General features: G+C 42.3%; 1 protein-coding gene across 2 annotated transcripts in view; it reads right to left on the minus strand.

Moving 5' to 3' along the window:
* Positions 1-13,091, minus strand: part of CPLX1 (complexin 1) — a 153,856-nt gene that overhangs the window by 57,676 nt on the left and 83,089 nt on the right. The window lies entirely within an intron of this gene.

Consider the following 13,091-nt stretch of genomic DNA (forward strand, 5'->3'; position numbering starts at 1 on the left):
TTCCAAGCTGAGCATTGGTCAGGAAAGTGCAAATCAGGTCAGTTTACTTAACAATCTGAACCAAGTAAAATCATCAAGCATCTTCATTGGCCCCTTCCAAGTTATTCTGGCACATCTTCCATGTCCTCCAGATATTCAGTGGGTACTAGAAGGAAGGAGAAACCAACCCTTTCCAAAAGTGGACATCTGCTCAATTAACTCTAAATCCAATTCATGCTGTTGTTACTGTGGCTTCGGGAGTAAACCTGGAGGAAAAATCTTGCCGGACATCTTCAGGGAAAGAAAAAGCTAAGGAGTAAACCCTACACAAATCTCTTTTACCCTTTTACAAGGCCACCATATGAAAGAACGTTCCCTCTACCTCTTTGCATCTCCAGCACTTAACTGGTTCAGTCTTATACATCTTAGTAAGCCTACTTGGAGTTAAATACCATCTGTAAATCATTTTCAAGTAGTTCTCCTTCAAAGAATAACATGCTGTGAACTTCAAGTCACTTTTCTAGAGTTTTTCCCAGAACTTAAAATCTATATTGTGACCTATTTCTATTGCCCAGTTTGTCATTGAGGCTTTAACAAGCTTGTCCTTTGTTTCCCACTCTAATAACAAATTATACATTTTAGACAAAAGTTTCTCTTTGTTTTGTAAAAGTTCTTTTTCGAATTGTGAGCTTTGATCCAGAAAATCATTTTTTTCCTATCTAAATTTAAACATTTCATGTAACTGATGGTATTGTAACCAGTCTGGAACATGGCTCCTTACATTTTCCATTGACCTCAGTTTGAGTCCCCCCACTCCACCCTGTAAAGTACAGCAATTCCCTGTAGGTTGCCCACTGTCTATTCAAATTAACTCTCTTAATAGAAATAGCCTTCTTCCCTTCCAGAAGATTTTTATATTTCTCCCAAACTCTATACAGATTCTTCCTAAGAATACAGTTCATAAAACTTTTATAAATTTTCACCTTCCCATACCAAAGACATGCATGCCAGCCAAATTTTAAGTCATGACCTTCTAAGTCCAGGATGTCTGCATTATCCAATGTAATCCATTCTGTTAACCAACACAAACAGGCTGCCTCATAATACATTTGCAGGTCTGACAGGGCAAAGCCTCCTCTTTCTTTTATGTCTATCATAATTTTATGTTTGATTCTTGGCTCCCCCCCCCCCCACGAGATAAATTTAGAAATATCTTTCTTCCATTTTTTGAAGCAGCCTAAATTATTTTCAACTGGACTTGATTGAAATAAAAACAGCATCCTGAGCAATAGATTCATTATAATAGCTGAGATTCTGTCAAGCAAGGAGAGCTTCATTCTCTCCCAAATCTCCAACTCTTTCTTGATCTCTTTCCACAGTTTAACATATAAGTTCAGATTTCTTACTGTCAGCCAGATTCTCAAATATCTAGCTTTTTTACATATTTGCAAACCAGACATTTTTTCTAACATATTTTTCGACTTATCATTCATGTTTTTCACCAACATATTTTTTTAATCTGAATTTATTTTAAACCCTGACATGCTTCCTCATATGATAGACAGCAGTCCATGCAGAATGGCCACTTAAAGTCCATATATATATATACATACACATTTACATATAATATGCATCTGTCCATACATATGGTCAAGGACAAGTAAATCCTATTTCTTCCCATTCCCAAATAAAGAGAATAAACGGGGGGGGGGTGTATTGCCTGATCAATGTGCATAGACTCCAAATGATGCTGTCAACTGTGCACAATCTGGTGGCATAAATAGAGTATTTCACCCTTCACTAGGTCACTAAGCATATAGTTCCCTTGAAGAATATTCCCTTGAAGAGATATTATGTACATTTACCAGTGTGTGAAATTCTCACATTCTCCAGTATCACTTGGAGATTAAGCACATTGACCATTCAGTATGAAAAATCCTGCTTAAGATGTTCATTTGCGCATGTTCCCCATAATGTACAAAATAGCTGGTATTGGGGGGGGGGGCGTTATTGGGTTGTTGCTTTTATTTTGATTATGTATTTTGTGGTTTTATATTTTGATTTTATTCTGTGAATCTGCCCTGAGACCACTGGGTATAGGGTGGTATATAAATTCAATTAATAATAATAATAATAATAATAATAATAATAATAATTTGTGTACATTCTCCATTCAGCCCAACATACACATATTGCAGCTCCTGTTCAGTTTGATGTCTGTACTAGATATTTACCCAGATTTCAAACTAGAACATTTTATTTCCTCTGGACTCAGAAGTTATTATGGATTCTGTCTACATACCCTCCTAAGCTTCAATTCTCTCTCAGCCTCTCATGATGACTTGCGTGCTGGTTTAACATGCATGCATCACTTGGTCTCTCTGGTAGATTACAGTGCATTTGATGATTGGCAGCTAGAAAAGGAAACTAGGCTCACATTGTGAGAAGTGATGTGAAGTGATATATGAGTTTTATCTGAGGTGTTAGATCTGTGGTCTCTCTCTCTCTCTCTCTCTCTCTCTCTCTCTCTCTCTCTCTCACACACACACACACCCAGAGGCAATTCATCCCCTGATGTTGACGAATCTCCTATCCACTGGCATTACCCTTCATCTCTGCTCAGACAGTCATGAACTGATTGTACCCAACTAATATCAACTGGGTCCATTTGCAGTGGAAGAGAGACAGCTCACAGACCGATAATTGCACTCTGTAGAATTTAATATGACAGAGGCACGATACATTTGGAGTGAACAGAAAGGCTGCAAAGTGGAAAATCCTTAGTAGTTTTGTTCATTTTTCAATCAAAGCATTTTCTTTGGAAATGGTGTAATGGAAGGTGGCTGACCCTCCAGTCATTGGTGGCGTCCAACTCCCATCAGCCTTAGCTGGTATTGTTGATCGAAAGGACCGCTGGGAGCTGATGTCCAGCAAAATCCGGAGGACTACGGGTGAGATACCCTAGCTGTAATAAATGAGAATTCTTAAGAGTTTTCATTCTGTATAAATTGAATAACTCTTGAAAGAGGATGTGGACAGAGAAGATGTGACTTCAAAGCCCTGGTTCACCCATGAAACCTGTAGGGTGGCCTTGGGCAAGTCTATGATAAAGAGCATGGAAACAGCATTGGGCTGAGCGTTGTTGTTTAGTCGTTTAGTCATGTCCGACTCTTCATGACCCCATGGACCAGAGCAAGCCAGGCACTCCTGTCTTCCACTGCTTCCTGCAGTTTGGTCAAACTCATGCTGGTAGCTTCGAGAACACTATCCAACCATCTCGTCCTCTGTCGTCCCCTTCTCCTTGTGCCCTCCATCTTTCCCAACATCAGGGTCTTTTCCAGGGAGTCTTCTCTTCTCCTGAGGTGGCCAAAGTATTGGAGCCTCAGCTTCATGATCTGTCCTTCCAGTGAGCACTCAGGGCTGATTTCCTTAAGAATGGATAGGTTGGATCTTCTTGTAGTCCATGGGACTCTCAAGAGTCTCCTCCAGCACCATAATTCAAAAATTGGGCTGAGTAGGGAGATCATATTTGGAGAAGGGTGCAGATGCCTCCAGGAGCAGTGTGGGAAAACGTGCCTTTGAGATGGTGGTGGTGATGGTGCTTCTGTTCTTAAGATGCCTGGAGGTTCTGAACTCAGTTGCACTTTTAATATAAAAATAACAGTTTCTTTCCTAGGGAGCTGTGTCTGTTTTGGTGATGCCCAGGGAACACCTCTAAGTTACTGTTACAACACAGCCTCTCAGGTTTTATGGGAGATTTTAAATTGGGGGTTTCCTACCTTCCCAGTGAGGTCTGCCAGGCACCATCATTAGCATCCTTGCACTGTCAGGTAAAAAACTTATCTTCTCCCAGGTATTTGACAGAAAAGGATATTGACAAGCTGAAACAGATGCAGAGGAGGATGAAGAAGTTGATAAAAGCTCTGGAATCCAAATATTGTGAGGAACGGTTGAAGGAGCTGAATATGTTTAACCTGGAGAAGAGACTGAGAAGTCATATGATAGCCACCTTCAAATATCTGAAGGGCTGTCACATGGAAGACAGAGCAAGCTTATTTTCTGCGGCTCTGGAGAGTAGGACCCACACAAATGGATTCAAATTACAAGAAAGGAGATTCCAGCTAAACATTAGGAAGAACTTTCTGATGCTAAGTACTGTTCTACAGTGGAATGGATACCTTGGAAAGTGGTAGTCTCTCCTTCATCAGAGGTTTTTAAACAGATGTTGGGTGGTCATCTGTCAAAGATTCTTTATCTGTAATTCCTGCATTGCAGAAAGTTGGACTAGATCTCCCTTGGTGCATCTCCTAACTGTACAATTCTATGATTTGCTGGCATGTTTACACTGCTGTTCAGTTGGGTAAGTTTTATAGGTTTTTCCCATGGATTTTATCATTTTTTCTGATTTTATAGAATTATTATTATTATTATTATTATTATTCCCTGCCCACCTGGCTGGGTTTCCCCAGCCACTCTGGGCAGCTTCCAACAGAATATTAAAAACACGCTAAAACATCAAACATTAAAAACTTCCCTAAACAGATGCCGTCAGATGTCTTCTAAAAGTCAGATAGTTGTTTATTCCCTTGACATCTGATGGGAGGGCATTCCACAGGGTGGGCACTGTCGGACTTGCGTTCGACCGAACGACTCCTCCGATCGAGCCTTCCAAATCTCCTCCGACAATGATTAATGACCTGAGCCTTTGATAAGGCTCCAAGCACGTTCCCCCATTACGCAGAGTATGCAGCAGCATGCGGAAGGACGAGATAGTATGAGCTACATGGCTAGGTTTTATTTCTATTTACACAGACAGAAAAGAAACATCTTCTCTCTGTGAAAGCAGAGAGCAACTGAAACAAACAAAGGAACAGGAAACCAGTAAACATCGCAACTGTACAGTGGCACAAACAGAAACTAACAGGCACCACTACCGAGAAGGCCCTCTGCCTGATTGCCTGAAACCTTACATCTCTCAGTGAGGGAACCTCCAGAAGGCCTTCGGAGCTGGACCTCAGTGTCCAGGCTGAATGTTGGGGGTGGAGACGCTCCTTCAGGTATACTGGGCCGAAGCCATTTAGGGCTTTAAAGGTCAGCACCAACACTTTGAATTGTGCTTGGAAACGTACTGGGAACCAATGTAGGTCTTTCAGGACTGGTGTTATACGATCTCGGCGGCCACTTCCCGTCAACAGTCTAGCATTATGCTCTGTGCATTATGAAATTTGCTTGAGGACTCCTTATGCAGTAAGCAACAGATAGATTGAAACAATAATACTGGTAGTAACAACTCATACGTAGAACCATTGCATACGGCTAGCACTGTACTATCTGAAAATTGCTGGTGGAGGCATATCCTAAATTTAGCATTTTTATTTCCACTAGATATTTTTGAGTCGGCAAAACTACATCAGCTTTATCTTCGGTTAGTTTATCTCTGCTTAGAGCTGCCCTGACTGTAATGAGGTAAGCTGCTCAGGAAACTGAATTCAGAGATACAGTGACAGAAGAAAAGATACGGTTATTGCTTCTAAGCATTGCTTTATAGGCTATCATTATGTCACAACAACACAGCCTTAGCCTGGCTGCTTCTGTTGGCTAAGGTGAGGCTGCAAATCGTTGTTGCTTCTGGATATTGAGGGTATAATCCTGTACTATGAAAATCAGTGCTATTGTTGGAGCATCAATTTGTGTTGTTTTTTGTTTTTGTTTAAAGGAAAAATAAGTAAATTAAAGGGGGATTCCTTTGATGCCTCAGATCCAGGTTTGGGGCAAGCACTCTTTTGGTGAGAGAGCCCCAGCAGAGATTTAAAATCATAAAATATGCAGAAAAATAAAGTGTGGAAAAATAGGCTGCTAGACAGTTAAAATAAGTTGCTTCTAAGTTGCTTCCGAAGTTTCCGTCTTCCTTTCGTATAGAAAGAGACTACACATTTGGTAAGTTTAAAATGGTTTACTTACAAACCCTTCAAAGGCGCAATTCATGTGCTTTTCCATACAGCATTAAGAAAAGGTTGCACAGGTAGTAAAACTTGGCTTAGTTACAGTAGTGAAAGTTCCTATATTATTGGTATCGGAACTCAAGAGATGCTTCTTAGATTCATGTTACCTGAGCTTGGAACAGGTAGAATGAGGTACAGCAGTAGGTTTGAGTACCTTCTTCCCAAGGTCAGGGAGAGTGACCTAGCTTATTCTATGACATTAACTCCTCCTTGCTTTACTTAGACTTAAGAATGTTGGTTATATGAAGCTGGTTAGTAAAAGGCAATAAAGCTTAGGTTCTGAAGTGGTAAATGTTTCTAAATTATTTGTATAGAAATACAGTGGAACCTCGGTTCCCGAATGCCTCCGTTGTTGTACGTTTTGGCTTTCAAACACTGAAAACCCAGAAGTAAGCGCTTCCATTTTTGAACATTTTTCGGAATCTGAATGTGTTCCGCTGAGTGCAAGAAGCTCTTGCAACCAATGGGAAACCGTGTCTCAGTTTTCGACCATTTTGGAAGCTGAACGGGCTTCTGGAACGGATTTTGTTCGAGAACTGAGGTACCACTGTACAAAGATGGCTCATGAGGACTGTTTTGGAGCATTCAGCTTAGATCTCGCTGGGTTCACATGGTGGAAAATGGGAAGAATAAAGGGTTCCAGGGGTGTCAACTTAAAAAATATATGGGGGCAAGCCTCACGACACATAATCAATCACAAGAGACACACACATACAAACACAATTTGAATGGCAATGTCCATCAACTTTGGGGGAGCCCAGCCCAGCCCCCTCAAGTGTTCTGATTTAATAGGGACACCCCAAATTTACAGAAGTTGGCCCAGCTTCTGATACCAATCCAGGCCATGCAGAAGACAGCAAAAGTAAGAGAGGGCAGGGAAGGAGGGGGTGAGCAGGTGGGTGGGCGAGGAAGGCAGAGAGGGGATTAGCACCGGAGATGAGGGATGGTCCAGGGTGCCCTGAATTTTTCTCACAAAATGTTGGCGGGTATGCCAGCTCCCTCAAATATTTTATGGGAGGGCAAAGGGACCTCAGCCCCTAGGAGTTGGGTCCTACGTGCCCACCCTAGCTCAGATTCCAACTGCAAGGGAGACCAAAACCTGGCTCAGCTGGGACTCATGCGACTGGGTGCCTGAACAGTACAGAGGTGAAGGTAAAGTTAAAGGACCCCTGGACAGTTAAGGCCAGTCAAAGGCGACTAAGGGGTTGCGGCGCTCATCTCGCTTCCAGGCTGAGGGAGCCGGCGTTTGTCCACAGACAGCTTTCTGGGTCATGTGGCCAGCGTGACTAAACCACTTCTGGTGCAACAGGACATCATGACAGAAACCAGAGTGCAAGGAAACACTGTTTACCTTCCTGCCACAGCAATACCTATTTATCTACTTGCACTGGTGTGCTTTCGAACTGCTAGGTTGGCAGGAGCAGGGACAGAGCAATGGGAGCTTACCCCGTCGCAGGGATTCGAACCGCTGACCTTCTGATCGGCAAGTCCTAGGCTCTGTGGTTTAACCCACAGCGCCACCCGTGTCCCTAGGGAACGTGGTAGGCCCATCTAAAAAAGATAAGGGTGTGGGGATATGGCTTTGTCATCTAAACCACTGAGCCTCTTGGGTTTGCTGATCAGAAGGTTGGCAGTTCGAATCCCTGCAACGGGGTAAGCTCCCATTGCTCTGTCCCTGCTCCTGCCAACCTAGCAGTTCGAAAGCACGTCAAAGTGCAAGTAGATAAATAGGTACCGCTCCAGCGGGAAAATAAACGGTGTTTCCGTGTGCTGCTCTGGTTCACCAGAAGCGGCTTAGTCATGCTGGCCACATGACCTGGAAGTTGTATGCTGGCTCCCTCGGCCTATAGAGTGAGATGAGCACGCAACCCCAGACTTGGCCACGACTGGACCTAATGATCAGGGGTCCCTTTACCTTTTACCATGTCCCCTGGAGCACATGAACTTCTCAATGATGTCTCCTCCAGGTCCATACCGGAGTGATTATTGGGGATATAACTCCCTGTGGGCACAGAAGGCCTGCACACCAGGTCTCCATCTCCTTGCAGATGGAGGCACCTGCCCTTCGTGTGTGTGAACAGAGGAGAGGATGGTGCTCCTCATTTCTAAACCCATATGTGTAGATGACACCTTGGAACAAAAGGACATTTCCCAGAGTTCTTGTAGATGCTCTCCATGTCAGCGAAGACAGAAAAGGCACTTGTTAATCACAGTGACTGTTGCTCTGTGATACATTGCTAATTGTAATGTACGTCGTGTACTACAAGACGTTCTGATGTAGCATTGTTCTTTATTCAGCGTGTTACTTGGGGTGCAAGGGGGGGATTAAAATCTTCCACCCCTCTCCTCCTCCTTACTTTTTTTCCCGAAAGATGCTATTAAGAGCTACATTTTTTTCTTTTTTTCTTTTTATACATTTTTTTATTGCTTTTTTAAAGATACAGAAATACAGAAAAAAGAATAAAGAATGGTTATATGAAAGAGAGATATAAATAACAAATTTCCATATTCTTTTTCCATCTAACCTATAGGACTTCCTCACATCCTCCGAACCCTGCGTTCTCTGTCTTATAAGGCATCAGCAATTTGTTAACTTATTTCAAAACTTATTGTAACTTCCATTTTATCATGTTCCCTATTTTCATTTTTACTGTCACTCAATTCTTATATGTTTTATATTAAACACAATAAAGTTATTTCATTATTTTACCTCTGAATTCTTGTGTCTTAATTTTCATTCCAATAACTTACATTTGCTGAAGCCAGAATTTCCTGAAAGGTGCATTTTTTTTTTAACATTCATACAACTTATAGTGTTTTTTCAAATAGTCCTTAAACTTTTCCCAATCCTCCTCAGTTGTTTCTTCTCCCGCGTCTCGGATTCTGCCAGTCATTTCAGCCAGTTCCATATAGTCCATCAACTGCGATTGCCATTCCTCCAGCGTGGGTAGATCTTGTGTCTTCCAATGCCTTGCAATCAAGATCCTAGCTGCCGTGGTAGCATACATAAAGAAAATTCTATCTTTCTTAAGTACTCTCTGGTCTACAATGCCCAAAAGAAAGGCCTCCGGTTTCTTAGGTAAGGTAAATCTAAGTACCTTTTTTAGTTCATTATGAATCATCTCCCAAAAGGCCTTCACTTTCGGGCAAGTCCACCAGAGATGAAAGAATGTCCCTTCCGCCTCTCCACATTTCCAACATTTGTTGTCAGACAGATGATATATCTTGGCTAACTTGACTGGGGTCATGTACCACCGGTATACCATTTTCATAATATTTTCCTTCAAGGCAGTACATGCCGTGAATTTCAAACCGGTGTTCCATAACCTTTCCCAGTCTGCAAACATAATGTTATGCCCCACATCCTGAGCCCATTTTATCATAGCGGATTTGACTGTCTCATCCTGTGTATTCCACTTAAGCAGCAAGTTATACATTCTCGAAAGTAGTTTACTTTTTGGCTCTAACAATTCAGTCTCTAGTTTCGATTTTTCCACCTGGAATCCAACTTTTTTATCTATTTTAAATACCTCTTGAATTTGCGCATAGTGCAACCAATCTCGTACCTTAGTTTTCAATTTCTCCAAACTTAGCAACCTCCAATTGTCTCCAGTTTTTTCAATTATTTCCCAGTATTTAGGCCAATGGGCCTCCATGTTGGGTCTCTTACGAGCCTTGGCCTCCACCGGTGAGAGCCACCTCGGAGTTTTACTCTCCAATAAGTCTTTGTATTTTATCCAGACCCTCCAAATTGCTCTTCTGACAATATGGTTTTTAAACAATTTGTGCACTTTAACCTTGTCATACCACAAATATGCATGCCACCCAAACGCATTGTCAAACCCTTCCAGATCCAGGACATCAGTGTTCTCCAATAAAATCCAATCTTTCAACCAGCAGAAGGCTGCAGATTCATAATATAGCCTCAAGTCTGGCAGGGCAAATCCCCCTCTTTCTTTCGCATCAGTTAATATTTTAAACTTTATTCGGGGCTTTTTGCCCTGCCAAACAAACTTAGAAATATCCTTCTGCCACTTTCCAAAACATTCCACCTTGTCCACGATCTGTAGGGCCTGAAACAAAAATAACATTTTCGGCAATACATTCATCTTTACAGCAGCTATTCGGCCTAACAAGGAAAGTTTCAGTCTTGACCATATATCCAAGTCTCTTTTGATTTCTGACCAGCATTTCTCATAATTATCTTTAAACAAATTCAAATTTTTGGAGGTCAAGTACACCCCTAGGTATTTTACTTTTTTAACCACATTCAACTCCGTTTCTTTAGAGAACTCATCTGTTTCTGTAACTGTCAAATTTTTTGCTAAAACCTTGGTTTTTTGCTTATTTAACTTAAACCCCGCCACCCGACCAAAATCAGAAATTAATTCTAACACTCTTTTAGTGCTGGAGACTGGTTCCTGAAGTGTTAATACCAAGTCATCTGCAAAAGAGCTACATTTTTTTCTTTGGCTGTACAGCAACAAAAGCCCCAATGATTAATTTATGTTCAGAAGAAATCCTTGCAATTAGAACAGCTGTCTAAAGAAAGAGAAGCAAATTCTATCTTTTCTCGGGGGCTTTGGGGAAAGTACCCTCCAAAAAAAGGTCATGGTTTCCTCTCCCCACCCCAAACAACAACAACAACAACAAAAGCCAGAGAAAAATTGTTTAATTAACTCTTACTGTCAATCTATGGCCAAATGCCCAAGTCTCTTAACCACTGAAAACCTGCCGCCATGACATTGTCTCAGCAACAACTGGTCACATGAGATTGCGTATTCAGCTTGCCATATGTAATGATCCCCCTTCTCTTTTACCCATGCTGTGTTCTGGGGCTTCTCCTCTCACCCCACACCAATTTTAGGATGCATGTGGGAGGAAAGGAGGAGAATGTCTTATTGTGCAAGTCCTTGCCCCTACTTCCACCAATGGGAAGTATCATCTCCTGACAAAACAAAGCTGCTCACCTTCAAACTAAGACCCTTCCTTTGAATCCTCCTTCCACAGCCACACTCAAACCCCAACACCAGATTCTGGTTCTCAGGAGGGACTGGTCGAGCCCCACTAGTGAGATGAATGGAGGAGAACCTGGATCACATCTCAAAAGGGAGCATTATAAAGTTAGGAAAGGGTGGGCTTAGGGATTCTAAATATTTTAGAGGTGAGCAAGGACATGGGTCAGAGGTACAATAAAGCAACCTTCCAGCAGTGCTCTCCAGATGTTAATATGTTATGAGGAATGTCCCCAGGAATGAATTATATAATCATAGATGTGCAGAATTGGAAGGGACCATAAGGTTCCTCTAATTCATATCCAGTGCAATGCAAGAATTTATTTTGTCCAGTGTGGGGCTTGAACCCAACCACCCCAAGATGAAGAGTCTCATGCTATGACCTACAACTCCCATCAGCTCCAGTCAGGACGTCCAATGGTCAGGGATGATAGGCGTTGTAGTCCACAGATGTTGTCTGTGTCAGAGACCACCTATAAACATAGCTGTCAACTTACAGATTTGAAAACAAGGGACCAGCAGCCTCAAAAATAAGGGATCAGCAGCCAAAATAAGGGATCAACAATTACTTTGATAAAATACATATTTTGTTGCGTGCAAATGGCTTTAGATATCTATTAGGTCCATAAATTACCATATAGCATATATTCAACACACAAAAACAGCAACAATTTGTTGTTGACAAAGGACAACTGGACATAGAAAGGGCCCCATTACCTTCAGTAGCTTATTTAAGGGGCATCATCAATAAGGGACAGCAGTGGGACATGGCGCTAGGATAAGGGACTGTCCCGCCAAATAAGGGACGCTTGACAGCTATCTGGGGAAGGGTGCAATAAAACATAGGAGTTAGGAACAGTGGGGCGGTACGTTTAGGACCCTCATGCACATGTGCACACGCACGCGCGCACACCCACACACACAGCACAACTGTATTAGGTTTCCCTTTAACCTCTCCCCCCCGCCACAACTATTTCATTATCTCTCTAAAGCAGCCAGTGTGATTTTTTTTTTTATTAAAGCAAATACCCTTGACATTTTCATAATCAAGCGACTACACGACAACTCATTTTCCCCCCTAAAGACTATTAAAGTTAGACAACTTTTACACGTCTGGACCTTAATTGAAGGTCAATGGAGCTTATTAAAAGAGCTGAGTCACTGTGGGGTGGGAAGGGTCTCCTTTTAAAATGAATAATTATTTCACTTTTCAAAAAAGAAAAAGGAAAAACCCCACAGATTGATTTCAACAGTCGGTCGCTTGGAAGACTATTTTCATTCTCAAAGCTGCTGAATCTCAGCCCCTTACAGGGTTTGGGAAAGGTCTATTTAGAACTATACAACTTTAAGGAGGAGGGAGAAAGCATAGACACAGATAGCTTGCGCTAGTCTTCAAAGCGGCAGCGCCTGCCCCCCACAAGCCACAATCTGCCCTCCCTGCTCCCCAAGGCTGCCTCAGGTCATCCATTTCCAACAACCCACCTGCTCTCTTTTCCACTGGGCACCTTGCAACTGCAGCACCGTTCTGTAACTGGCAGGTAAGGTACCTACCTGTGTTCTTAGCTCCAGGATTATCAGCCAGCCCTCTGTGACCTATTAAGGAAGCCCATTTGACTGGGAATCTGTACAAAAGGCAAGGAGGGCCCCCGCTTCACAGAACACGCCAGCATCCCCATCGCAATATGTTGCCCAGAAGCAATTACATATGGAGAAGCACTTTACACACATTTAATAACATTTTTAGGGCCTTGGCTACAACAACGTTGCCCCCAAGCAGCCATGGTTGTGATTGGATAATGAGATTCCTTGCCAAGACAGGCACACACCTGCCTCCCCATCTCATCCCATCCTCCCCATCTCGTGTTAATCTTTTATCCTCGTCCATCTTAGCACTCTTTTCCTACTTATCTCACTGAAAACAAAGATTGGGCTTGTTATAGTGCCACAGAGGTCACAGACTGTAGCAGGGAAATAATTGAATTAAGAGATGCCTTGTTTCATCCCAATAGTTTTGTACCACACAATTTAGCTGGGGGACCCCCCCCCCCCCCGAAACAAAATGTTGTTCTACTTGTTGTTATAACTCATCTCTTCC

The sequence above is a fragment of the Podarcis gaigeae genome (genome assembly GCF_964106915.1).
Source record: "Podarcis gaigeae genome assembly, chromosome: 17".
Lineage (NCBI taxonomy): Eukaryota > Metazoa > Chordata > Lepidosauria > Squamata > Lacertidae > Podarcis > Podarcis gaigeae.